Here is a 24,700-nt window from a genome sequence, read left to right on the forward strand (position 1 = left end):
AAGGACTGATGCTGAAGCTCCAATACTGTGGCCACCTGATGCGAAGAGCAGACTCATTTGAAAAGACCCTGATGCTGGGAAAGATTGAAGGCAGGAGGGGAAGAGGACGACAGAGGATGAAACGGTTGGATGGCATCACTGACTCAATGGACCTGAGTTTGAGCAAGCTCTGGGAGATGATGAAGGACGGGGAAGCTTGGCGTGCTGCGGTCTATGGGGTCGCAAGGAGTCGGACACGACCGAGGGACTGAACAAGGACAAAGTGCTACCTGGGAAGCCCCAGTAGAGCATCGCCCAGCACCAAACATCGAGGAAGTGAGCTGAGAACCCATGAGGAAGACTCTGTGTGTTGGGTCCGCTCATTCGGCACAACTAATTAAAGCCTCGGGCACTGTGCTCACAGGAAGAACTGTCTGTCACCACAGAGCACTGCAGCTGTTTCTAGTTTGTGGTTCAACAGCAGGGCCACCTTTGAAAGTAGAATTTGAAAGATTCTAGCAAGTCAGCCCCTCTTTTCAACCAGTGCAAGCAGTACATGAGCACAGTAATTGTAGGAAGAGTTCTTAATAAGTGCCGTCAGAGATTTAAGGGAAATGTATTCCAAGAACTGAACATCTTAACTTAGCAAGGTCACTCTTTCCTTGGTACCTTCTCGGCACGCCTCTGAGTCTCAGAGTGAACTGAGTCTTCTCCGAGCTGTGCTTTGAAGCTTTGGCCCTGCTGATAGCCCCCAGGCATGTCAGCTCCGGAGCCTTTGAGATCTTTCAATTAAGCTTAGCACTCTGGAGCTTTCTTAATTGAAAGCACTCACTAATAACTCCATTTCCTAGAATCCAAACAGCATTAACTCCTACCACCCAGCAGCTAAAGCTTCCTGCTTGTCCAGCTGAGTCTTGTTGGTTCTGATGTCTGCTCATCAGGCAGGTGGAGCTATAGGGGAACACACGATGCTGGCCTTTGTGTCCATCTCAGTTTCACTTCCCCGCTCTCAGAGCTCATGAGTGGGGGCTCTGAGTGGGGGCTCTGAAGTGGCACTGGCTGGGTGGGAGCCTGCTGGTCTATCCATCAGCTGGATAACAAATGTGGGTAAGTGACTTAGTATCTCTTAGTAAAATGAGAATGACTATCTTCCTCAGAAGGTTGCTTTGACAATTAAGTGGGTAAATACATGTACAGTGTTCAGAGCAGTACCTGGCCACAGGGCAAGCTCCCAAAATAATGTTAGCAACACTGCTTATTAGATACTCTGTTACTTTCCCAGACTTGCTTTAAAAGTGCCATGAACTAAGTATCTTCAAACAACAGAAATTTATTTTGTCACAGTTCTGTAATCTGGAATCTGACATCTAGGTGCTGGCAAGGGCTGAATTCCCTCTGAAGGTTCTAGGGAGGAATCCTTGCCTTTTCCTAGCTTCTAGTGGTTGCTGGCAGCCTTGCTGTCTCTTGGCTTGTATTGTAGCACCAGCTTTTGCCTCCATCATCACCTGTTCTCACCTGTGTATACTTATGTATTTTCAAATAGCCTTCTCCTTATAAGCACACCAGCAGCCATTGGATTTAGGACCCTCTCCTACATAATCCAGTAAGTTGTTGTTTAGTTGCTAAATTATATCCAACTCTTTTGCGACTTCATGGACTGTAGCCCGCCAGGCTCCTCTGTCGATGGTTTCCCAGGCAAGAATACTGGAGTCTGTTGCCTTTTCCTTCTCCAGGGGGTATTCCTGACCCAGGGATGAAACCCTCATCTCCTGCATTGGTAGGCAGATTCTTTACCACTGAGCCACAAGGGAAGCCGGATCCAGCATGTGCTCAGTTGTGTCCAACTCTGCAACCCTATGGACTGTAGCTTGCCAGGCTCCTCTGTCCATGGGATTCTCCAGGCAAGAATACTGGAGTGGGTTTCCATGCCCTCCTCCAGGGGATCTTCCCAACCCAGGGATCAAACCCAGGTCTCCCACATTGCAGGTGAATTCTTTACCATCCAAGCCACCAAGAAAGCCCCCAATCCAGTACGGCTTCATCTTAACCAATTACATCTGCAAAGACCCCGTTTCCATTTAGGGTCACATTCCAAGGTTTCTGGCAGACATGTGTTTGGGGGAACACTATTCAACCCTCTATAGTACCATTAAGGTTAACTGACGAATTCATTTTTTTTTAGAGGTAATCAGTAGTAAATAAAAAGTACATATTATGCTAGATAGTATAAATGCTAGAGAGAAAATGTAAGGCAGAAAAGCAGAGATGGTGTATAAGAAATGACAGGGATGGAGAAGAGAGGTTGAAATTTTAGGTATGGTGACAAAGATAACCAAATGTCTCATTGAGAAAGGGGACCTTGAGGAAGGACTTGAAAGAAGTAAAGAAGCAAACCATGAAAATATTTAGGAGAAAGTCCTTCAGAGCCTTTGTTTAAAGTAATAATGAAGGTCCTAAAGTGGATACATGCTTTCAATGTGTCAGAAATGGTGAGGAAGGTACTGGGGTTAGTGTGGTATACAAATCCGAGAGATGGGGTGGGGAGGGGTAGCAGAGAGCAGTTATGATATGTGAATCAGGAGTTCAGGCTGGAGATAATAGTTGAAGTGCCATCAGCATGCACATTATATTTAAAGTTATGGAACTAAATGAGTCCACCAAGAGACTGAGTGTAGATAGAGAAGAGAAAGTGGATTAAACTCTGGATTACCCTGACATTTAAGGACTGGGGGTTTGAGAAGGAATCAACTAAGAAGACTGAGAATTTGTCCCTTTAGGATTATGTCTATTGGCATGTGAAGTCCTCCAGGTACTAACCCAGATTTCCCTCATCTCTTCATTTTGATTTAGCATGTGCTTCTCTTGGTGAGGAAAATCTATCACTATGTTTAGTTTTTTTTAATTCCAGACAAATTTTAAAAACTGGTTCTTTAAAACACACTGCATGTTATAGCCTGAACACCATTCTGTAGAGACAATTTATAAAAAAATCAAAAATAGGGTTTGACTCAGACTTCCTCTGGTACGAGATCTGGCGGGAGAGTTGGGGGTGGGAGGAGGAGGCTGAATCCAATTCAGCCCACCACCTGTCCACTGACAAGATGACAGACCTCCATGAAATTCACTCAGGCAGCATAATATATAATGGAAGAGTCACTTTTCTGGTTTGTGCCAAACAGAATTGGATGTGTGTGTTCAGAACATTAAGCCCCCGGCATCCTAGTGCAGCATCAGAAAACACATAGTGAGTGAATGGTGCCAGTCAAAGCCCTATTTCTGGGCAGAATATCTATGGGTGCCTCTCTTTCCGTGGGTATCTCCTGCCCCCAACCCCCTTCTCCCCCTACAGGTGGGAGAGACTGCCAGCTACTCAGCAGTTAAGTTTGCATTCTGATGCGTGCTGCTTGAAGTCCAAGGCGAGTGCTGATTCCTTTACATTCTTGTCATGTGTGAGAACCAGGTGATGCTTTCCAAGTTAATATCTGAATGTAGTAGTCAAATGAGATACCCCATTTAACTCTCACAGAATCCACCAGAGAATATTCAATTTCTTTCTTTATGTCTGTTGATGACTGCCCTTGTGAGTATGTCTTCCAGAGCAGTGGTTCTCAGACCTTTGTGTGCATACAAATCATCCGAAGATCTTGTTAAAATGCAGATTCAGATTCAATATGTCCTGAATGGGCCCAAGGCTCTGCATTTCTAATAAGCTTTCAGGTGATGCTCATGTTGCCGGTCCATTCGTCCATCACAAGGGCAATGGAGAGCTTAACTAGCAAGGCTCTGTGTGAAATGCCCTCCCCCAATCCTCTGCAACAGGTGTGCCGCCTGAGAAAAGGTACTAGTGGAATTAAACCTACGGAGTCTGAGAATAAGGAATACATTCACCATCTAAGAAAAGAATGCCTGACCAGCAAGTAGGAAGCAGGTATTGGCATTTAGGTCCTGGCTTTGCTGGTGAGCAGCTGTATGACGTTAGATACATTATTTAACCTCTTTAATGCCTCAGTTTCTTAACCTGCGCAGTAGGCGTGAGAATACCTCCTTTAACTACAGAATTAACAGAGGTGATGCATTTAAAAAAAAACTGAAAAGTTTAAGACATGATTAAAGGCAAGTTATTTTTCCACAATGTCCAAAGAATGAAAGACAAGTGTTGGCCTGTGGAGAAGAGCACTGTGACATAAAGAGCTTCTCCATCCGTGGAACCTGCCTGGGCTTCTTTGAGAAATGTATCCTTCAGGTCACTCCAGGACAAAACCATGTTCAAATATAAAGCTTCTATTAATACTTTCTAATAATCTATATATTCAATATATTTAATAATTCAATATATTTAACATTTACTCAGCTTTTTGTACATGCAAGGTGTCCAGGAGCTGTGGATGTATCAAGAAAAATGAATCAGGGCTGTGGACCTGGAGGAGTTTAATTGCACTATGAGAGCTAATGGGGGGCTTCCCCAGTGGCTCAGCAGTAAAGAATGTGCCTGTAACGCAGGAAATGTGGGTGATGTGGGTTCGATCCCTGGATCAGGAAGATTCCTTGGAGGAGGAAATGGCAACCCATTTCACTATTCTTGCCTGAAAAATCCCATGGACCGAGGAGCCTGCTGGGTTACAATCAGACGTGACTGAAAAACAAGAATGAGAGCTGGATCACAGACCTGGAGTCCCATACAGGGTGGGCTGGGTCATGTGTGGTTGGGTGCGGGGGGTGGTCTTCATTGCCCTGTGCCCACAAGTACTGTGATGCTTTACCTTCTGCTTCCCCGACTCTCTTGTTTCAAGGGTCTTACATGGGTCCTGAGTAATGAGAGGTGGTATTGAACAGTGGTTGAAACTCAAAATCTGGAGCCAGACCATCTGGTTTGAAGATCAGCTGTGTGTCTGTGGATAGTTTATTTAACCTCTCTGTGCTAGAGAGGCTGGTCTGTACTTTGGAGATACTATAATAGAGTGCTGTTGAACAGATTAAATAAGTATAAATATATGTAATGTATATAAGTATAAATTTATCTATTATATTGGTATATTAGAGATACCAAGGGAACACTTCATGTAAAGATAACCACAATAAAGGACAGAAATAGTATGGAACTAACAGAAGCCGAAGATATTAAGAAGAGGTGACAAGAATACACAGAAGAGATATACAAAAAAGATCTTAATGATCTGGATAACCGTGATGATGTGATCACTCACCTAGAGCCAGACATCCTGGAGTGTGAAGTCAAATGGGCCTTAGGAAGCATCACTATGAACAAAGCTAGTAGAGGTGATGGAATTCCAGCTGAGCTATTGCAAATCCTAAATGATGATGCTGTTAAAGTGCTGCACTCACTATGCCAGCAAACTTGGAAAACTCAGCAGTGGCCACAGGACTGGAAAAGGTCAGTTTTCATTCCAGTACCAAAGAAGGAGAATGCCAAAGAATGTTCAGACTACTGTACAATTGCACTCCACATGCTAGCAAGGTCATGCCCAAAATCCTCCAAGTGGAGCTTCAACAGTACGTGAACTGAGAACTTCCACATGTTCAAGCTGGATTTAGAAAAGGCAGAGGAACCAGAGATCAAATTGCCAACATTTGTTGGATCCTAGAAAAAGCAAGAGAATTCCAGAAAAATATCTACTTCTGCTTCATTGAATATGCTAAAGCCTTTGACTATGTGGACCACAACAAACTGGAAAATTCTTAAAGAGATGGGAATAAGAATCTATGTTATCTGCCTACTGAGAAACCTGTATGCAGGTCAAGAAGCAACAGTTAGAACCAGAAATGGAACAAAGGGCTGGTTCAAAATTGGGAAAGGACTGTGTCAAAGCTGTATATTGTTACCCTGTTTATTTAACTTATATGTAGAGTACATCATGCAAAATACTGGGCTGGATGAATCACAAACTGGAATCCAGATTTCTGGGAGAAATATCAATAACCTCAGATATGCAGATGATACCACCCTTATGGCAGAAAGCAAAGAGGAGCTAAAGAACCTCTTGATAAAGGTGAAAGAAGAGAGTGAAAAAGCTGGCTTAAAACCCAACATTCAAAAAATGAAGATCATGGCATACGGTCCCATCACTTTATGGCAAATAGATGGGGAAACAATGGAAACAGTGACAGACTTTATTGGTGACTGCAGCCATGAAATGAAAAGATGCTTGCTTTTTGGAAGAAAATCCATGACAAACCTAGACAGTGTATTGAAAAGCAGAGGCATTACTTTGCTGACAAAGGTCCATATAGTCATATATGGTCAACGGTCCATATAGTTATGGTTTTTCCAGTGGTCGTGTATGGATGTAAGAGTTGGACCATAAAGGAGAATGAACACCCAATATAATTGATACTTTTGAACTGTGGTGTTGGAGAAGACTCTTGAGAGTCCCTTAGACAGCAGGGAGATCAAACCAATCACTCCTCAAGGAAATCAACCCTGAATATTCATTGGAAGGACTGCTTCTGAAGCTGAAGCTCCAATAATTTGGCCACCTGATGCGAAGAGCCGGCTCATTGGAAAAGACCCTGATGCTGAGAAAGATAGAAGGCAGGAGGAGAAGGGGATGACAGAGGAGATAGCTGGATGACATCACTGACTCATTGAACATAAGCTTGAGTAAACTCTGGGATATAGAGAGGGACAGGGAAGACTGTCCTGCTGCAGTTCATGGGGTTGCAAAGAATTGGACACGACTGAACAAATTAAGTGTTGACATTTTTTCACAGTAAGGTCTGTGGGTTAGCTATTAGTGTTGAGTGAAAGGGCAGTCCACAGAGAGCAGTGTGGGTGGGGCTCGGCCAGTGTGGGACCCAGGGTAAGTGCGCGTCTTCTCTCCGGTGGAGAATCCACAGGCAGAGTATAGGTGTCTGAGCTGGAAGGCGCCCCACCCTAGCAACACAAGCTGGACAGTTTATGGGGCTTCCTGCTCCCACAGTGTGGTGCCTTGAGTGACAAAGAGTGACCCATAGGCATGGCTTGGCTTTTACCTTCTGGTTCAGCTCCCTGTAGATTTCTGTAGCCGCCACCCAGGTCCTGACTCCTGGGCTGTCCTTCCTCTCCTCCAAGCCCCTGGGGTGGAACCTCTGGTCTCTCCTCCCAGATCTCTGCCAGGGTCACATCACTGCACGCACTCCAGGGGGCCCTCTCTTGGTGTCCCTGAGGGCAGAAGAGAGTGGAGCTACAGTCTCCTCCTTTCTTTGTCTTCCCAATTCTCCTGTGGGGTATAGAAAGCATCCCCTGCTTATCTCAGGTCTTCAATTTCAAGAGTAAAATACATAAAGAATCCTTCTTTCTTTTGACAACCCTCAGTCTGAAAGCAACTTGGAGACCTCGTGCACTGATGTAGGGAAAAGAAAAAAAAAAAAATTTATTAATAATTTATGAAGGCTCTACCTGTACTGCAGGAAAGGTGCAAATCCAGGAAAGGAGGGCAGAATAATCAGCCATCCCACACATTGATCTGTTGTCATTTTCCTATAAATCACTGCAGGGACGAGCAGAAGGCACTGAACCTGCAAAGGCAGGCTTCCCAGTGCTGTGTGGTCAGAGGAAGACTGACCAGGGGGTCAGGAAGACCCCTCAGGGGGTCTGAGAACGAGGAAGGTGTTCATTGTGCCCGAGGTTCTGAGAAAAGAATGCAAGCTTCCTGTCACCTCTTCCAGGAGGCCTTGCTAGCTCCAACCTGGAGGAGTACACCCATCCATCTATCCATCCCTCCAGTCATTCAACAGGAATTTCTGGTAGAACTTGCTTTCCTTCTATTCCAGGGCATCTAAGGCTATAATGGGCTTCCCATATGGCTCTAGTGGTAAAGAATCTGTCTGCTAATGCAGGAGGTGTGATAGACGCGGGTTCGATCTCAGGGTCGGGAGATTCCTCGGAGTGCAAAATAGCACCCCCACTCCATTATTCTTGTCTGGGGAGGACCTGGTAGGCTACAGTCCCTGGGGCTTCAGAGAGTCCTCTGACTGAGTGACTGAGCACACGGCCATAGAGTGGCTTATGTCTTTCTCACGATTGTCTCATGCACTAGCCTGTCTCCCTTTCCTGTAACTGTGGATTACCTTGAATGTGGTTTTCCATCAGAAACCGAGCTTGGCAAAATGAAAACAGCAAGGAGTGGACCTTTGGCTCTGGTACTTCCTGGCTGTATGATCTTGAACCTTTCTGAGTTCCGTTTTCTAATCTACTAAATAAAGGTGACAATACCTACACTAGTTAGCTTGGGCTGCCAAATGGGATACCTTAGACTGGGTGATTTGAACAACAAACATGTATTTTCTCACAGTTCTCCAGGCTGGAAATCTCAGGTCAAGGTCCAGCAGGGCTGGTTCCTGGTGGGAGCTCTCTTCCTGGCTTGTAGGTGGCTCACTTCTCTCTGCTGTGTCCTTATATGGTGGAGAGAGAGGGATAGACAGACAGACAGACGGACACTCATGGAGAGGGCTCCATGTTCTTTCTTTTTTTTTGGCTCCATGTTCTTTCAAGGCTGCAGTCCTATCAGAGCAGGACTCTATAATCTCATTTAACCTTAACTATTCAGTACTTCCTAATGATTCTGTCTCCAGAGATATACACAGAGGGGGTTAGAACTCCAACATAAGCCTTTTGGTTGAGCTGCACATTTCAGTCCGTAACAAACTGCATGCAGTCATTGCCCATGAGTTTCTTTCTCTGTGGAGGAGGTAGGTCCAAAGGGAGGCTTCAAATGCCAGCTCCAGGCCTCCCCAGTGAGGCGCAAGATCTGAGTTGAATGGTGCTCGTGGTCCATTTCTTCCAGGGAGCCCCATCGTCCTTTCCTGCCAGCTGCTGCCTCAGTCCAGGAATCTGTCCAGTAACTTTAAACCACAGCAGGCAGGGGGCCCTGGTCCTCCTCTTCCTGTCAGGAAGAAGCTCCAAGACCCTGGGGAACATGAGCAGATGCAGATACCCACAAGGGAAGGGCACGCACTGGCTGCTGCTGCCTCTGTCTGCAGGGCTCCTTGCCCAGACAGAGGCATCGGGGTAGGGAATTTTCCCAGAATGAATGGGCACTTGCCTTCATCTAAATAACTTAGCGAAGCCCCCGGCTCTCTCTTCTCAGAGAAGCAGTCTGCTCCAAGGTGGTATTTCTGACTCTAGCAATAGGGAGAACTGGGAACGTGAGAAAGTCTGTTTTCTTCCCAGTGTTCATATGTGATAAAATTTGGCTTTACTGGGCACGTCAATATATTTTAAAATGAAATAAAATCAACTTTTTTTTTTTTTTTATGATTGGGTTTATTGTACTTCTAGTAGGAGGATTCTTTGCTGGAAGCCAATTGAAGATTGAGCAATGAAGGACAAGCTTCCTGCTCTTGAAAAGGCTCCCAGTTTAGCCTGAAAGACAAAGCAGACATATGTGAAAAGATTAATGCAGTGTGGGATTTTAAAAATAAAGAAAAGTGATTTGTTTGGCTGCTCTGGGTTTTAGTTGTGGCACTTGGGATCTTCGATCTTTGTTGCAGTATGCGGGATGTTTAGTTGTGGCATGTGGGTTCCAGTTCCATCCCTGACCAGGGATGGAACGTGGACCCCCTGCACTGGGAGCTAGGAGTCTTAGCCGCTGGACCATCAGGGAAGTCCCTGCTGTGTAGGATTTAATATCATTTCAGGACCACAGTGACCTGCCTGTCTGCTGGTACTTCATAGGGTCATGATGCAATCAAAATTAATAAGTGAAGGCTGAGGTGATTGGATAAGTGGATGAATGCATGGTGGCCAATGAGGGTGGGGTACAGGAGACAAATGGGCCAATAGAATGGGGTGGGGGATGTTGTCCTGGCTCTGGACAAAGCCTTAAAGAACACAGACCTGCTGCATGGCTGACCTGAAGCTGCAGTTGTCAGTCACTCAAGGACCCCAGCTCTTCTTAGCTCCTGGGGCACTTGACTCACCCATCCATTCACAGGGCTCATAGGCAAGGGAGGACTGGGTCAATGTTGTTGTGTTTTTAGATGTTAAAATTTTTTTTTTACATTCCACTTTTTGCCTTTGGATTGATAGAGCAGATGGAAATCTTGCTTCTCAATTACCCACTGTCCCCGTTTGATCCGAGTACATCTGGAAGGGGATTATTTACATACATTGTTTTTCTTTAAAATGTGAGTAAACACCGGTGTGGAATTTGGGGAGGCTTTTTATCTTTTTTCCCCCTGTCTGTCCCATCAATATAGTTTCACAAGAAAAACAAAGAAATAAACTCTTACAGCATTAAGTCACAGCAGGAACTACTTCTGTTCCATTCCTTTCATCTCAAAATAAACTTAATTTATAAGGACTGGGAGGGCTACAGTGATATTCTGCAATGCAAATAAAACACAGCATGAACACATACACAGGAAGAAAGTTTTGCGCTGTAAATATACTCAGGAAGTTCAGAGAGGCATAAAAAAGTTGGGGTAGGCATGAGAAATGATTACTTTGGAAATGAATTGCAATTTTCCATTTTTAAGGGAACATATGTCGCTACAGTTTTCTCTTCCAGGATTGACTAGAGGGTGGCCTTTGGCCAGCTTTTTTTTAAACTGTTATTGATTTGGCTGGCTGTGTTTCATTTGAAATGCCCATGACAGTGATGTTCTTTGGATATTTTCATTCCCACATCTCTTCTTGCAGCCTGAGCTGTTTAGAGCAATGTCACCACCAACTATAATTCAACCGTTTACCATTTATTTCTCTGGCAATTAAAGTGTGTGTTCACCAAGCTAGGACTGACTTATCAACTGAAGTATGTCTCCCTCCACCCCACTTTCCTGAAATTTTAGCTATAAAGCCAGAAGCAAGGCGTGTGCATGCTTAGTTGCTAAGTCTTCCCCAGCTCTTTGAGACTCCATGGACTGTAGCCGGCCAGGCTCCTCTGTCCGTGGGATTTTCCAGGCAAGAATACTGGAGTGGGTTGCCATTTCCTTCTCCAGGGGATCTTCCAGAGCTAGGGGTTGAACTCGCGTCTCCTTCCCCTTCTGCACTGACAGGTGAATTTGTCACCACTGCACGACCTGAGAGGAAGCAAGAGCTGAATGCTAAATTTTCCTGAATTTGCTAAGACAGAGGAAGCTGCTGCCGCTGCTGCTGCTGCTAAGTCACTTCAGTCGTGTCCAGCTCTGTGTGACCCCATGGACTGCAGCCTACCAGGCTCCTCCATCCATGGGGTTTTCCAGGCAAGAGTACTGGAGTGGGGTGCCATTGCCTTCTGCATAGATAGAGTAAGATATTTGGACAAAACAGAGACTGAGGACCAGCTCTCAACAAACTTGTGAGGATAGAAAGTTTGTCTCTGGCACTACTGGTCTTCTTTCTCAGCTGCTGGCCCTTTTATAACTCTGTAGGTGTTCCGTCTCCAGTGTCCTTGTTCCTCCAGCAGGAGAGAGGGCATCTGATGGTTGTGTTCAGGCTAAGGTGATAGAGACGCAATGAGCTATCAGTTTTGATAATTTTTGAATTTATGAAATAATGCCTGCAAAGGACATGCACTACTTAACCGAAAGGCAAGTTCACGATCAGATTTCAGACACAGTAGATCCTAGGGAAGATGTGTGGAGACATGAGAATTTCTTGACGCTGAAAAAAAGATAGTAGGTATTTACTTAGTTTCCTATTTATCTCCCTAACCCCCTAGATCTGTCCACCTATCGATTATCTCTTTCTCTATCTAAACATCCATCCAGCTTTGATGCTTAGAGTTTATTATTTATAATAACTAGATGCTATGCTCAGATATTTAAGAGCTTGGGGTCTCTTTTCAGACCGAATCAGAGTTCTCCACAACCCTGAGTGTAAGAGCCTGGTCATCAGTAAAGTACGGATGGAGAGACAGTGCTGATTGCACCTACTTTCTCTTTCCAACTCTTTTCTTCCCTAGATTCTCTTTGGAGACACAAGGATGCTTTTTTTTTTTTTTTAATTTGAGGCAAAATTAAGGTTACTCAGTGATACTATTAGATGATCAAAAGTTTTAAATAGAAGCTGAATCCCAAAAGTTAAGGGGAGAAGCTTATTGTTGCAGAGAATTAGCAAAAGAGAGACTCACAATTCAACTTAATTCCTTAAAATCATTTTAATTAATTTTAAGGACAGTAAGACATCTTAATGAAGCTCGACCTTGTTGTCCCGCCTGGAGACTGTGGAGTTGTCTCTTAAGTGATGTGATCAAGGGGGTTGGTCTCTGGAAGTAAGAGCCATCTTTCTCCAGAGATCTTCTTCCTAACCAAATGGTTTGGTTGACAAGAAGATTACCCTTCACCAGCTTTCTGTTCTGTCTTTTTGGGGACTCCCCTGTAAAGAGAATGAGAGGGCCACCTTCTTCACTCATAACAGCATGCGGAGTGTCTGAGAGTGCTCCATGGGCTTCATCTATGTTAACCCCTTTAGTCATTGTAACAACTCAGTGATGTAGGTACTGTCATTAACCTGGCTTTATGAAGGAACTGATGCACAGGGAGGTTAAGTGACTTTCCCAGAGTCACACATTTTGTAAGCAGCAGAGCAAGCATTTGAGCCCAGGCAGCGGTATGACCCTGAGCCAAGGATGCTAGCCACTTCACCCCTCTGCCTCTCATCTTGCCCCGACTTACACTTTTCATCCATCTCTTAACCTCTGGTCCTGCATTGTAACTGTGTCAACTCTTGCCTCTTCCCCATCACAACACCATAGACTTCCTGGGACTGGGAATGACATCTTCTATTTGTTGTTTGTGTTCCTTATCATGTGTTGCTGACACAGAGCATAGTAGGTGAACAATACACCGTGCTAGCTTTATCATCAGACAACTTTAGAACAGTTCTCTGGAGGAAGAGAATGCTGCTGTAGACCCTGGATCTCCTGCTTCACTTGTCCTCAGACCCAGGGACTAGGCAGTGAGCTGGCCCTAGGCCTTTCCCACTAATCTCCACTGGGGAACCTGCTGGAATCTGAAGAGGGGCCCCTACTGGGCTGTGGACTGAACTAGGCGTCTTGGGTTTGTTAACTTTGTCCTGAATAGTCTTGAAGTTGCCATAATGACTAAGATGCAGATGAAATTGTAACAGGACAGAACAGAATCAGACCCGGTGTTGGATCTGTTTCTTTTGCTTTTATCTTTACTCTCTACTGCTTTTATTATTATGATCACTGAAAGGATGCTGTCTATAGCTATGAGGGTACATAATGGCCTGCCTGGGGGAACCCATCCCTTCTGCTTGAATGTTAAACTAAAGTGCCTTTGTTTAGCTCACAGGAAAACATTCTGACCCTGCCCACCTGTGAATGGCTGCAGAAAAGAAGAAATCAACACACCCCCTCCCCAGTGCTGGCCAAGCCACGAGATACCTTGCAAGTCTGACTTCCTCCCCTCCTCCCCTCTCTGTTCTATAAAAGAAACTGGCATCCAGATCCTGATAAGTTGGTACCTTAGGGCACTAACCCACCCTCTTCTTGGATGCCTGGCTTTCTGAATAAAATTGCTATTCCTTGCCTCAACATCTCATCTCCTAATTATTGGCCTGTTGTATGGCAAGGACACCAAGCTTGGATTCAGTAACATAAATCAGAGAATGTGAGTGTTGAAAGAGACCCCTGGAAAATCCCTCTAGGTAGATGACTGTCTGACCTGCAGGACAGGTATTTTTTCCTTCTGAAAGATCGCTCAGTCACTCATGACTGTTACCTCCTTAATTTTTAATTCCTTCTTGTTGAAAATATGAGCTCTCATATAAAATTCAATCTGATATAGAGGAGTCAAATTAAAAATAGCAGCAGTGCTGATGCTTCAAAAGGAGTAAGAATAGATGTTCCCAGGCACCTAGGATGTGCTAATTTAACAGTTTTTTCCATTGATCTTGGCTCCAAAAAGTGAAATAAAGTTGCATAATTTTCTTGTAAGATTAAAAAAAAAATCTTAAAAAATTATAATCAATGATAAATGCTCTGTGGGACTAAATTCACAGTGGAACTTATCCCCAAGGTCCTTTAAAAGGGGCATTTAGTCATTAATGAGAGCATCATATTTACACATAAATGGTGCCACTTGATTGGATACCTCTTATTTCAGGCCTTTCCCTGAGGCATATCTTACCAAAGGCATTTGTTGGGTGTTGGGAGATCTATATGGTGGTAGCAGATCATCTGAAGGTACTCAAAGCATGTGCACAAACTTGAATGATCACCTTGCTCATTACAAGAACCCTCTAGAGGTCAGTCAACAGAATGATTGTCCTTATGTTTCATGACAAATTAACGTTGGACCTGGGACTTGGAGGCAGGGCTCCTACCATGAATTCTTCACACTGTTATGTATAAATGCAAGTTCTTGGCTTTCTAATGACCTAATCTAATGACCTAATAAGGACAGCCTAATAGTTGTTGTTCAGTTGCTAATTCACGTCTGACTCTTTGCGACCCCATGAACTACAGTGTGCCAGGCTTCCCTGTCCTTCACAATCTCCCAGAGTTTGCTCAAACTCATGTCCATTGAGTTGGTGATGCCATTCAATCATCTCCTCCTCTGTCCTCCCTTCTTCTCCTGCCCTCAATCTTTCCTAGCGTCAGAGTCTTTTCTAGTGGGTCAGCTCTTTGTATCAGGTGGCCAAAGTACTGGAGCTTCAACAACAGTCCTTCCAATGAATATTCAGAGTTGATTTCCTTTGGGATTGACTGGTTTGATCTCCTTGCTGTCCAAGAGACTCTAAATTTTAGAGTCTTCTCCAGCGCCACAATTTGAAAGCATCAATTCTTTGGCGCTCAGCCTTCTTTAAGGTCCAACTCTCACATGTGTCCATGGCTACTGGAAAAACCATAGCTTTGACTATAGAGACCTTTTTTGGCAAAGTGATGTCTTTGCTTTTTAATACACTGTCTAGGTATATTATAGTGAAAGCTGAGCTCCGATGGACATGAGTTTGGGTAAACTCTGGGAGTTGGTGATGGACAGGGAGGCCTGGTGTGCTGTGGTTCATGGGGTCACAAAGAGTCGGACACGACTGAGTGACTGAACTGAACTGAACTAGGAATATTATAGCTTTTTTTCGGAAGAGCTAGCATCTTTTAATTTCATGGCTTCAGTCACTGTCCATGATAATTTTTGAAGCCCAAGAAATAAAGTTTGCACTATTTCCACTTTTCCCCCATCTATTTGCCATGAAGTGATGGGACTGGATACTATGATGTTAGTTTTTTGAATGTTGAGATTTAAGCTAGCCTTTTCACTCTCCACTTTCACCCTCATCAAGAGGCTCTTAGTTCCTCTTTGCTTTCTGCCATTAGAGTGGCATCATCTGGATATCTGAGGTTTTTGATATTTCTCCCAGCAGTCTTGATTCCAGCTTGTGATTCATCCAGGCTGATATCTTGCATGATGTACTCTTCATAGAAGTTAAATAAGCAGGGTGACAATATACAGCCTTGACATACTCCTTCCCCAATTTTGAACCAGTCTGTTGTTCCATGTCCAGTTCTAACTGTTGCTTCTTGACCTGCATATGGGTTTCTCAGGAGGCAGATAAAGTAGTCTGGTATTCCCATCTGTTTAAGAATTTTACAGTGTGTTGTGATCCACACAATCGAATGCTTTAGCATAGTCAATGAAGCAGAAATAGATGTTTTTTTTGGAATTCCCCGGTTTTTTCTATATCCAACGGATGTTGGCAATTTGATCTCTGGTTCCTCTGCCTTTTTAAAATCCAGCTTGTACATCTGGAAGTTCTCATGTACTGTTGAAGCCTAGCTTGAAGGATTTTGAGCATGACCTTGCTAGCATGTGAAATGAATGCAATTGTGTGTTAGTTTGAACACTCTTTGGCATTGTCCTTCTTTGGGATTGGAATGAAAACTGACCTTTTCCAGTCCTGTGGCCACTACTGAGTTTTCCAAATTTGTTGGCATATTGAGTGCAGCACTTTAACAGCATAATCTTTTAGGATTTGAAATAGCTCACCTGGAACTCTATCACCTCCACTAGCTTCGTTGGCAGTGATGCTTCCTTCCTAAGGCCCACTAGACTTCAGACTTTAGGAGTTATGGCTCTAGGTGAGTGACCACACCATTGTGGTTATCTGGGTCATTAAGATCTTTTTGTGTAGTTCTGTGTTTTCTTGCCAACTCTTAGTCTCTCCTTCTGTTAGGTCCTTTCTGTTTCCGTCCTTTATTTGTGCATTGCCCATCCATTGTCCTTTATTTGTGCATCATTTGTGCATTGCCGATCTTTGCATGAAATGTTCCCTTGGTATCTCCAGTTTTCTTGAAGAGAGCGCTAGTCTTTCTCATTCTGTTGTTTTCCTTTATTTCTTTGCATTGTTCACTTAAAAAGCCTTTCTTATCACTCCTTGCTCTTCTTTGGAACTCTGCATTCAGTTGGGTATATCTTTCCCTTTCTTCTTTGCCTTTCACTTCTCTTGTTTTCTCAGCTATTTTTGACAAATAGATTTAAGGGATTAAGATCTGTTAGAGTGCCTGAAGAACTGTGGACAGAGGTTCTTAACATTATCTATGTTATGTCCATGTCCATGGTGACCAAAATCATCCCAAAGAAAAGAAAATGCAGGAAGGCAAAATGGTTGTTTGAGGAGGCCTTATAAATAGCTGAAAGAAGTAGAGAAGGAGAGCCTAAAGACACTAGGAAATCATCTGGTTAACTTGTTTATCCAGTCCATTGAGAATCAAATTGCCTAGCAAATGGCTTCAGCACTGATTCTCAGTATTATGGAAATTCTACAGTGTTGGCTAAAATGATTGGATAGACAGAGTCCCCATTCTGTTGAGAGAGTGACACATTTTAGGTCCTCACAAAACCGCCCGAAATGGCAAATGGACCTTATTTCCTACTATCTTAAAAGGGCTGGGGTAGCTGTCTTCCTCTGGGCTGAGAAAGGTCTGAGGCTACATTTGAACTCAGCAGATAGGATTGGTGATGTCTGATTGGTGGGTGGGAGGGGAAGTAGAGCCAGCACATAGATACATATTATTCAAACCTGAGACAGTCACTTTTTATCTAACAGGAAAAAGAGATGCAGATGTCACAAATGATGGCAAAAGTACATAGTTTAGTCTCAAAGGTTTGTATCATTTATTATGGAAAAATTCAGGGCAGGTGTTACCAGTCAAGGGCTTCATTCATCAAAGAATCTTAGTATAATCCTTGTGAAACTTCTGACTTCTTTGTATGTCTACCGCCTTTTCTCTTTCTCTGCAGATTGACTTTCTCTTCTTCTTTATTCCACAAGGTATAAAATGTCTCCCCTTCCAGTGTGGAGTAGGAGATAAGCACCCACTTTGGTATTCTTGCCTGGAGAATTCAATGGACAGAGTATCCTGGCAGGCTACAGTCCATGGGGTGGCGAAGAGTTGGACAGTACTAAGCGACTAACACTTTCACTTTTCTTTCATCCTTCCAGCTACAGAGTCTGATGTGATTTTCAGTCTAATTCTTAATTCCCAGTAGAGTAATGTAATTGGCTCATCTTGAGGAAGATGTCCGCCATGGTTAACAAGTGACATTACCACACAGACATGTATGCTATTGGCTATTGGGGTCCATTAAGAGGAATGGGGATGAACTTCCAAGAATTGGGAAATCAGGCCATTGGAATAGATAGATAATTCCAAAAATCTTCTACTATAATCTCCACTAGTATGTGAGGACCCCAAGAGTACAAGTTATATTCTCTTCTTTTTTTCATTTTCTCCAAACTCTCATTTTTCCAAGGTCTAAATTTGTCTAGTCTTATAGGGGTGCATGACTGAAGTCAGTCGCTTCAGTCATGTCTGACTCTGCTACCCCCATGGACCATACCTGCCAGGCTCCTCTGTCCATGGAATTCTCCAGGCAAGAATACTGGAGTGGGTTGCCATACACTTCTCCAGGGGATCTTCCTGACCCAGGGATCTAACCCAGGTCTCCTGCATTGCAGACAGATTCTTTACCCGCTGAGCCTACTCAGTACAATAAGGCAGTTTTGTTAAGGACAATACATATAGAAGAGTAAAAAGTTGTTAGATGTTTCTGTTATCAGTAACTGCTTGTCTCATATTTTTGGTGATGATTCCAATTGACTACTGCCAAGTATCCAAACTTATCAGGCAGGCTGTATGTTGGATAAGACCACCTGGGCAGAACTCAAGAGATGGTGAACTGATCTGTCCTTATTAGCTCATCATCCACTTCCAGCTTAAACAGGGGAGGAGAAATTGAAGCATTGCAAGAAAGGAATTCTTTGGAGGGAGTTGAGAAAGTTATATGCATTTCTACCACCCCCATCAGGACTTTTCACTGATTTTAAGCCAAGTGAAGGGGTGTTTCAAGAGAACTATTCAGAAAGACTGGCTGCATTGCTTAGAATTTAGGAAACTTTGAGGTTGGTATCTGAATCTGGCTTAAAGTGAAGGAAGGCAGGTGGCTGAGGCTGTGACTAGCCAACAGCCCGGGATAGCAGAATTAAGAGGTGGTAACCAATGACTGTGCTACTCAAACTAATGGGGAAAGGTGAGAAAAATAAAGTCAGTTTTTCTTTGCTTCTTGTTAAGTCTAGTCAATTCAGTAAAACATGATTGACACTCGGAAGGAGAGATCTCTGTGGGCAAGGATGATCTAAGAATGTATCATGGAATAGGAAGCACTTGAGCTGTGTGTGTCTTAAAAGGATGGATGGATGCAGCTAGATGTTTGACCTTGTTCTTCCCTGTGAAACATTTATTACAAAAACTCATTTCCTGTGCTCATTGGTTCTTGGAACCTCTGAAGTTTCTGACACCACTCAAATTGAGTTGGAGCCAATGAACTGTGCAAATCTTATGCTATTTACTGACTACTGGGACAGAGAGTTTAGCCTGACAGAGACTTAGCAGTGACAGTCACAATGTCACTTGAAAGGCTCAGTCTGCATTTGGAAGTATCTTGTTAAAAGGCAATGTTTGTGAAAACTCTGGGAACAGGGCAACACCCAAGGCAACACATCTCTGCTAAGTGACTCAGTATTGATGCCAGACATCCACATGACTTGAATTAAGATATCTCAGGTTGATCAGTGTGATACACATGTCACTTAAGGAGACCGATAGAGCACATTTGTTCCAAAGAGTTCTCACCTCTGATCTTATAAGGTCTCTGTGAGAAAGGGGAAGATGAGGATTGGTTTTCTCTTTTGATAAGGAAAAATGACTTGTTTGTATTGACACCGCGCTATGTCATAGCCCACAGTGTGAATATCATTACACTGGGAGTTATTTTTCTAGAAAGGGGTATCTGAACTCTACCCCTACTGGGGTGAAGTTCTTCAGGGGTGAGAGTGAACCAATTATTATCTGTTTCCATCACAACATATTGTGGACTACAACAATGGTCACAAATTATTCCCCTCCCTCTATCCATGTGCTAAGGTGCATGCTAAGTCACTTCAGTTGTGTCTAACTCTTTGTAACATTAGCTCCTCTGTCCATGGAATTCTCTAGGCAAGAGTACTGGAGTGGGTTGCCATGTCCTGCAGGGGATCTTCCCCACCCAGTGATCCAACTTGTGTCTCTGAGGTCTCCTGCATTGGCAGGTCAGCTCTTTACCACCAGCACCACTTGGGAAGTCATGTCCTACAATAGAGCCGCCCTATACTGACTCTGGCCTTGAGACTACCTTTGACCAATAAAAAAGCAAGTACAACACAAGCAGAGGTTTACAAAGCACTTGTATTGGGCTTTTTCCTTGCTGTGCTTGGAACCCTGAGGCCACCATGTGAATGAGTCCGTGAGATGAGTTGTGTCCATAGGATGAATTGTACCCTCCAACCCCCCACCTCCATTCATATGTCAGAGTCCTCCAGCATCTTAGCATGTGACTATATCTGGAGACAGAGCTATCAAAGAAGTAGTGAAGGTTAAATGAAATCAGTAGGGTGGGCTCTAATTCAGTATGAATTGTGTCCTCATAGGAAGAGGAGCTTAGGACACAGATTCACACAGAGGGAAGACCATGTGGAGATCCAGGGAGAAGATGGCCATCTAGAAGCCAAGGAGTGAGAACTTCAGAAGACACCAACCCTACTGACTGCTTGAGCTTGAACTTTTAGCCTCCAGAAATGTGAGGAGGTAAATTTCTGTTGTTTAAGCCCCCCAGTCTGTGGTATTTTGCTATGGCAGCCCTAAAACACTAATTAGTGGAGGGTGAAAGATATATGGAACAGAACTGGTGCTCCATTTAAAAGTCAACCAAATTTCAGATGTGTGAGAGAGGCCATCTTGGATCACCCAGCTTCCAGCTGACTGTAGGTGCATGAGGAAGCCTAGCAGAGATAAACTACTGGGGTTGGCAAGTGAAGACCATGGGAATGGTTGCCTCTTTGACTGGGAGCATTGTTGCTGCAGGAAACTGAATCTTGGTGTAGGTGCTCCCATCAGGAGAAAAGTCTACACGGGCTCCTTGTCTGGGAAACCCAGGGTAAACTCCAAGGATTGTTTTTAGATAATCCTCATCAAACCACACTTTGTCTGTGGAAACCCAAACAAAATCAAAGAGGAAAGAGGAGCATTTTAGATTCTCATTGGGGTTTTCCATCATCAAAAAGCAAGTTCTTGTTTTCCTGGGTAACAGATGGGAGAACCAAAGATAATGTCATGGAACTGAGCCATCCCTCATATATAAAGGTGATTGATTTTTCCCATTAGTGCCGTAGATCTGCCCTGAGCCTTTTACTTATTCTCACTAAATTTCCCTATTGTTCAGGAGAATACATTTTCTGAAATGGTTGGTTGGATTTAGCAATACTGTCAGTGGCTGGAGAATAGAGGGTAGTGAACTGTCTTACATGGAGATCGTATTAGTTCACCTTGGTCTTACTGTTGCTACCTTTCAACAAATTGACCTAACACGTCTCTGTGGGGCTTTCCTGATGTCCACATGGATCGTCAAGTCTGAAGTTAATTTTTTAATTTGCCCTTTCACTTTTAAACTCAGAGAGAGAAAAAATAAACCTCCTTTGGACTATTTTTACTGAACAAATTAGCTTAACAACAAAAATGAATATTATCTCATAGGAGCTGTTTCTTCTCTCCTTCCTCCCCTCTTCTCTTTCTTCTATCCCTTCCTCCCTTCCCTTCCTTCTGTATATTTTAAAGCATCATAGGATCAATAGGTAATTCCAAGACTTCAAGGGCAGTTCTTCATATCGGTTCTATTCTGATTATCTGCTGGAAACTACCAACATTTCAGTTTCAGTGGGAGTCCTTGGAAACTTGCTTAAAGATAATCTGTTTGAAGCCTTTGATTTGGAAAAATGGAAAAGGGGAAGCGAAGTGACTAGATTTTTGGAAGTTCTTGAGATCAAAGGATTTGGTTAATCCTTTTTGCTATTTGCTATAACTTTATAAATTCGGGGGTGCAAGGCTAGTCTCCAGAAGTCATTACTCTGCCACTGTGTGGATGGTGTTCCCAGGGTTATAGTCTCAGAAAACCCACAGATTTCCTTAGTTTTGGTTAAATTCAGTGGTTTTCAGCCTGGATGGCACATTAGAATCACCTGGGGAGCTTTAAAATTTACAGAAGCCCATCTTTAGGGTAAGGAAATCATATTTTCCAGAGGCTGAGCCTAAGAATCAGCATTTTAAAGTTTCCAGATTATGAACGGTCATCAAGATTGAAAACTGAGACAATTGAATCAGAGAAAATAGAAAATTCGATCACACCTAACCACTCTTTTCAAAACAAATGAAAAGCATGATGTTTGGGAGAAATCAACACAATTCTGTAAAGCAATTATCCTTCAATTAAAAAATAAATAAATTAAAAAAAAATTATACTGGAGCTTCCCAGGTGGCTCAGTGGTAAAGAATCCTCTGCGGTTTTGATCCCGGGGTCAGGAAGATCCCCTGGAGGAGGAAATGGCAGCCCACTCCAGTATTCTTGCCTGGAGAATTCCATGGACAGAGGAGCCTGGCGGGCTACAGTTCATGGGGTCACAAAAAGTCAAACACAGCTGAGTGACTGAGCGCAGCACAGCATTAAGATGCTAGTCTAAACAGTACCTTTAAGTAAGATGCAAAAATTAACTTACCTTGTTAAGTTTAAAGCATCATAAAGACCTATGCATAATTAGGTGCCATTTTAACGGAATGGTCTGTGATCTCCAACTCTTCCTTGATCTTTCCTTTCGTAATATTTTATGATTTTTCACTCTGCCTTCCTCAGGTTTGAACAGGTATTGTTCACTTAGACTCTTTCTGCTTATAGCCAAGCGTAATCCCTCTCTGTGAATGTGTCCTGGTATTTAAGATCTCCCAGTGAGCTTGTGTCTGCAGGGAGAGAGATTTTTCTGCCACGTGGTCAGTTTAACCTCTTATCAGATAATGTTAATGAAAGCCTTGCTACTGGAGGTGGGGTTTGTGGATGGCAGCAGCAGCACACCAGGGAGCTTCGTTAAATATGCAGAAATCCAGACCCTGCTCTGCCTCCTGTTGGATCAAAATCTGCAGTTTAACCAGATTCTACATAATTCATCTGCACATTACGTTTGAGAAGCACGGAGCTCAAGAAACTCTTTTTTACTGTTCTTGAGTGTGTTTTACCTCTGGCTTTTTACCTGTCTTTCCAATGCAGGCATAGTAAGAAAGATTTCTATTAAGAACTTACATGTGTATGTATGATTCATACTTTCTCTTTGAATTAAAATGGATTTTAGTGTATGGGAAAAGAATCTGGAAAAGAATAGATAGATGTAAATACATAACTGAATCACTTTACTGTATGAAAGTGAAAGTGTTAGTTGCTCAGCTGTGTCTGACTCTTTGCCACCCTGTGGACGATAGCCCACCAGGCTCCTCTGTCCATGGGATCGCCCAGGCATGAACACTGGAGTGGGTTGCAATTTCCTTCTCCAGGGTATCTTCCCAACCCAGGGATCGAACTTCTGTCTCCTTCACTGCACACAGACTCTTTACCTTCTGAGTTACCAGGGAAGCCCAGAAACTAATACAACATTATAAATAAATTATACCTCAATATAAAATAGAATTAAAAAATTGTATATCTCTCATCACTCTTCTTGGCTGTATTTTAAAAAATTTAGCTTTATGAATAACTGTAGACAATGGATTTTCAGAGCTCAATGGTCACTTTTCTAAAAGTTCATTGCTTACTCTTTAGAAGTCATATCATTTCCAGGTGATCTACTAATTAAGTTTTACTAGTAAAACCAAAATTAATCTGTGACTTGATTGATACAAGTTGTTTTAATCAAGATTAGAGGATCTATGTTTTAGATCCATTCGAGGATCCATAGATCCATTAGAGGATCTTTGCTTTAAGGGAAAGTACCTTGGCTCCAGAGGCAAAGCTGTGTTCCTTCATAATGCCACCCTTGTCTTCCCAGCATCGGGTACAGTTGCAACCATCTGTCCACCAGAATTTCCTCATTCAGTAAATGGGATGATGACCTGTATTTCCTTTTGTCTTACTAAATTTCCTCTTTATCGTTTTCAGCCTACGTGTTTGATTATATGCTTTGGGCATTTGGTTGATCTGTCAATGTTGGGCATTAAGACGTCTAAGATGTCCAATAAAGCCTGGTTCAATTTGTCTATTTTTTTTTTTTTTAATTTTCATTATTCTAGGAGGTGGGTCATAAAAAGATCTTGCTGCAATTTATGTCAAAGGGTGTTCTGCCTATCTTTTACTCTAAGAGTGTTATAGTGTCAGGCCTTACGTTTAGATCTCTAATCATTTTGAGTTGATTTTTGCGTATGGTGCCAGGGAATGTTCTAATTTCATTCTCTTACATGGAGCTGTCCAGTTTTCCCAGTACCATTTGTGTAATCTAGAAAAATGGTACAAGTGAACCTTTTGCAAAGCAGAAATAGAGACACAGACATAGAGAACAAATGTATGGACACTAAGTGTGGGGAGGTGGGATGGGGTGAATTGGGAAATTGGTACTGACATGTACACACTTTTTTGTTCTTTAGTCATGAAGTTGTGCCTGACTCTTTGCAATCCTATGGACTATAGCCCACCAGGCTCCTCTGTCATGGGATTTCCCAGGCAAGAATACTGGAGTGGGTTGCCATTTCCTTCTTCGGAGGATCTTCTTGACCCAGGAATCTAATCTGTGTCTCTTGCACTGGCAGGCAGATTTTTTTACCACTGAGCTACCAGGGAAGCCCATATATTCACTGTAGTTGTTTAGTTGTGTCTGACTCTTTGTGACCCCATGAACTGCAGCATGCCAGGCTTCCCTGTCCTTCATCATCTCCCAGAGTTTGCTCAAACTCATGTCCATTGAATCAGTGATGCCATCCAACCATCTCATCCTCTGTCGCCCCCTTCTCCTCTTGCCCTCAATCATTCCCAGCATCAGCGTCTTTTCCAGTGAGTCAATTCTTCTCATCAGGTGGCCAAGGTATTGGAGCTTCAGCTTTAGCATCAGTTCTTCCAATGAATATCCAGGGTTGATTTCCTTTAGGGATTGACTGGTTTTATCTCCTTGCATTCCAAGGGACTCTCAAGAAGACTAAAACTGATAACTAATGAGAACCTACTGTATAGCACAGGGAACTCTATTCAGTGCTCTGCGGTGACCTAAATGGGAAGGAAATCCAAAAGAGAGGGGATATATGTGTACATATGGTTGATTGACTTTGCTATACAGAAGAAAATAACACAACATTGTAAAGCAACTGTACTTCAATAAATTTTTAAAAAAATCAATGTAGAAATCATTGATTTTTTTCCTACTGACAGCTCAAGAGAAAGA

This window comes from Dama dama, chromosome 33 (genome assembly GCF_033118175.1).
Source record: "Dama dama isolate Ldn47 chromosome 33, ASM3311817v1, whole genome shotgun sequence".
NCBI lineage: Eukaryota > Metazoa > Chordata > Mammalia > Artiodactyla > Cervidae > Dama > Dama dama.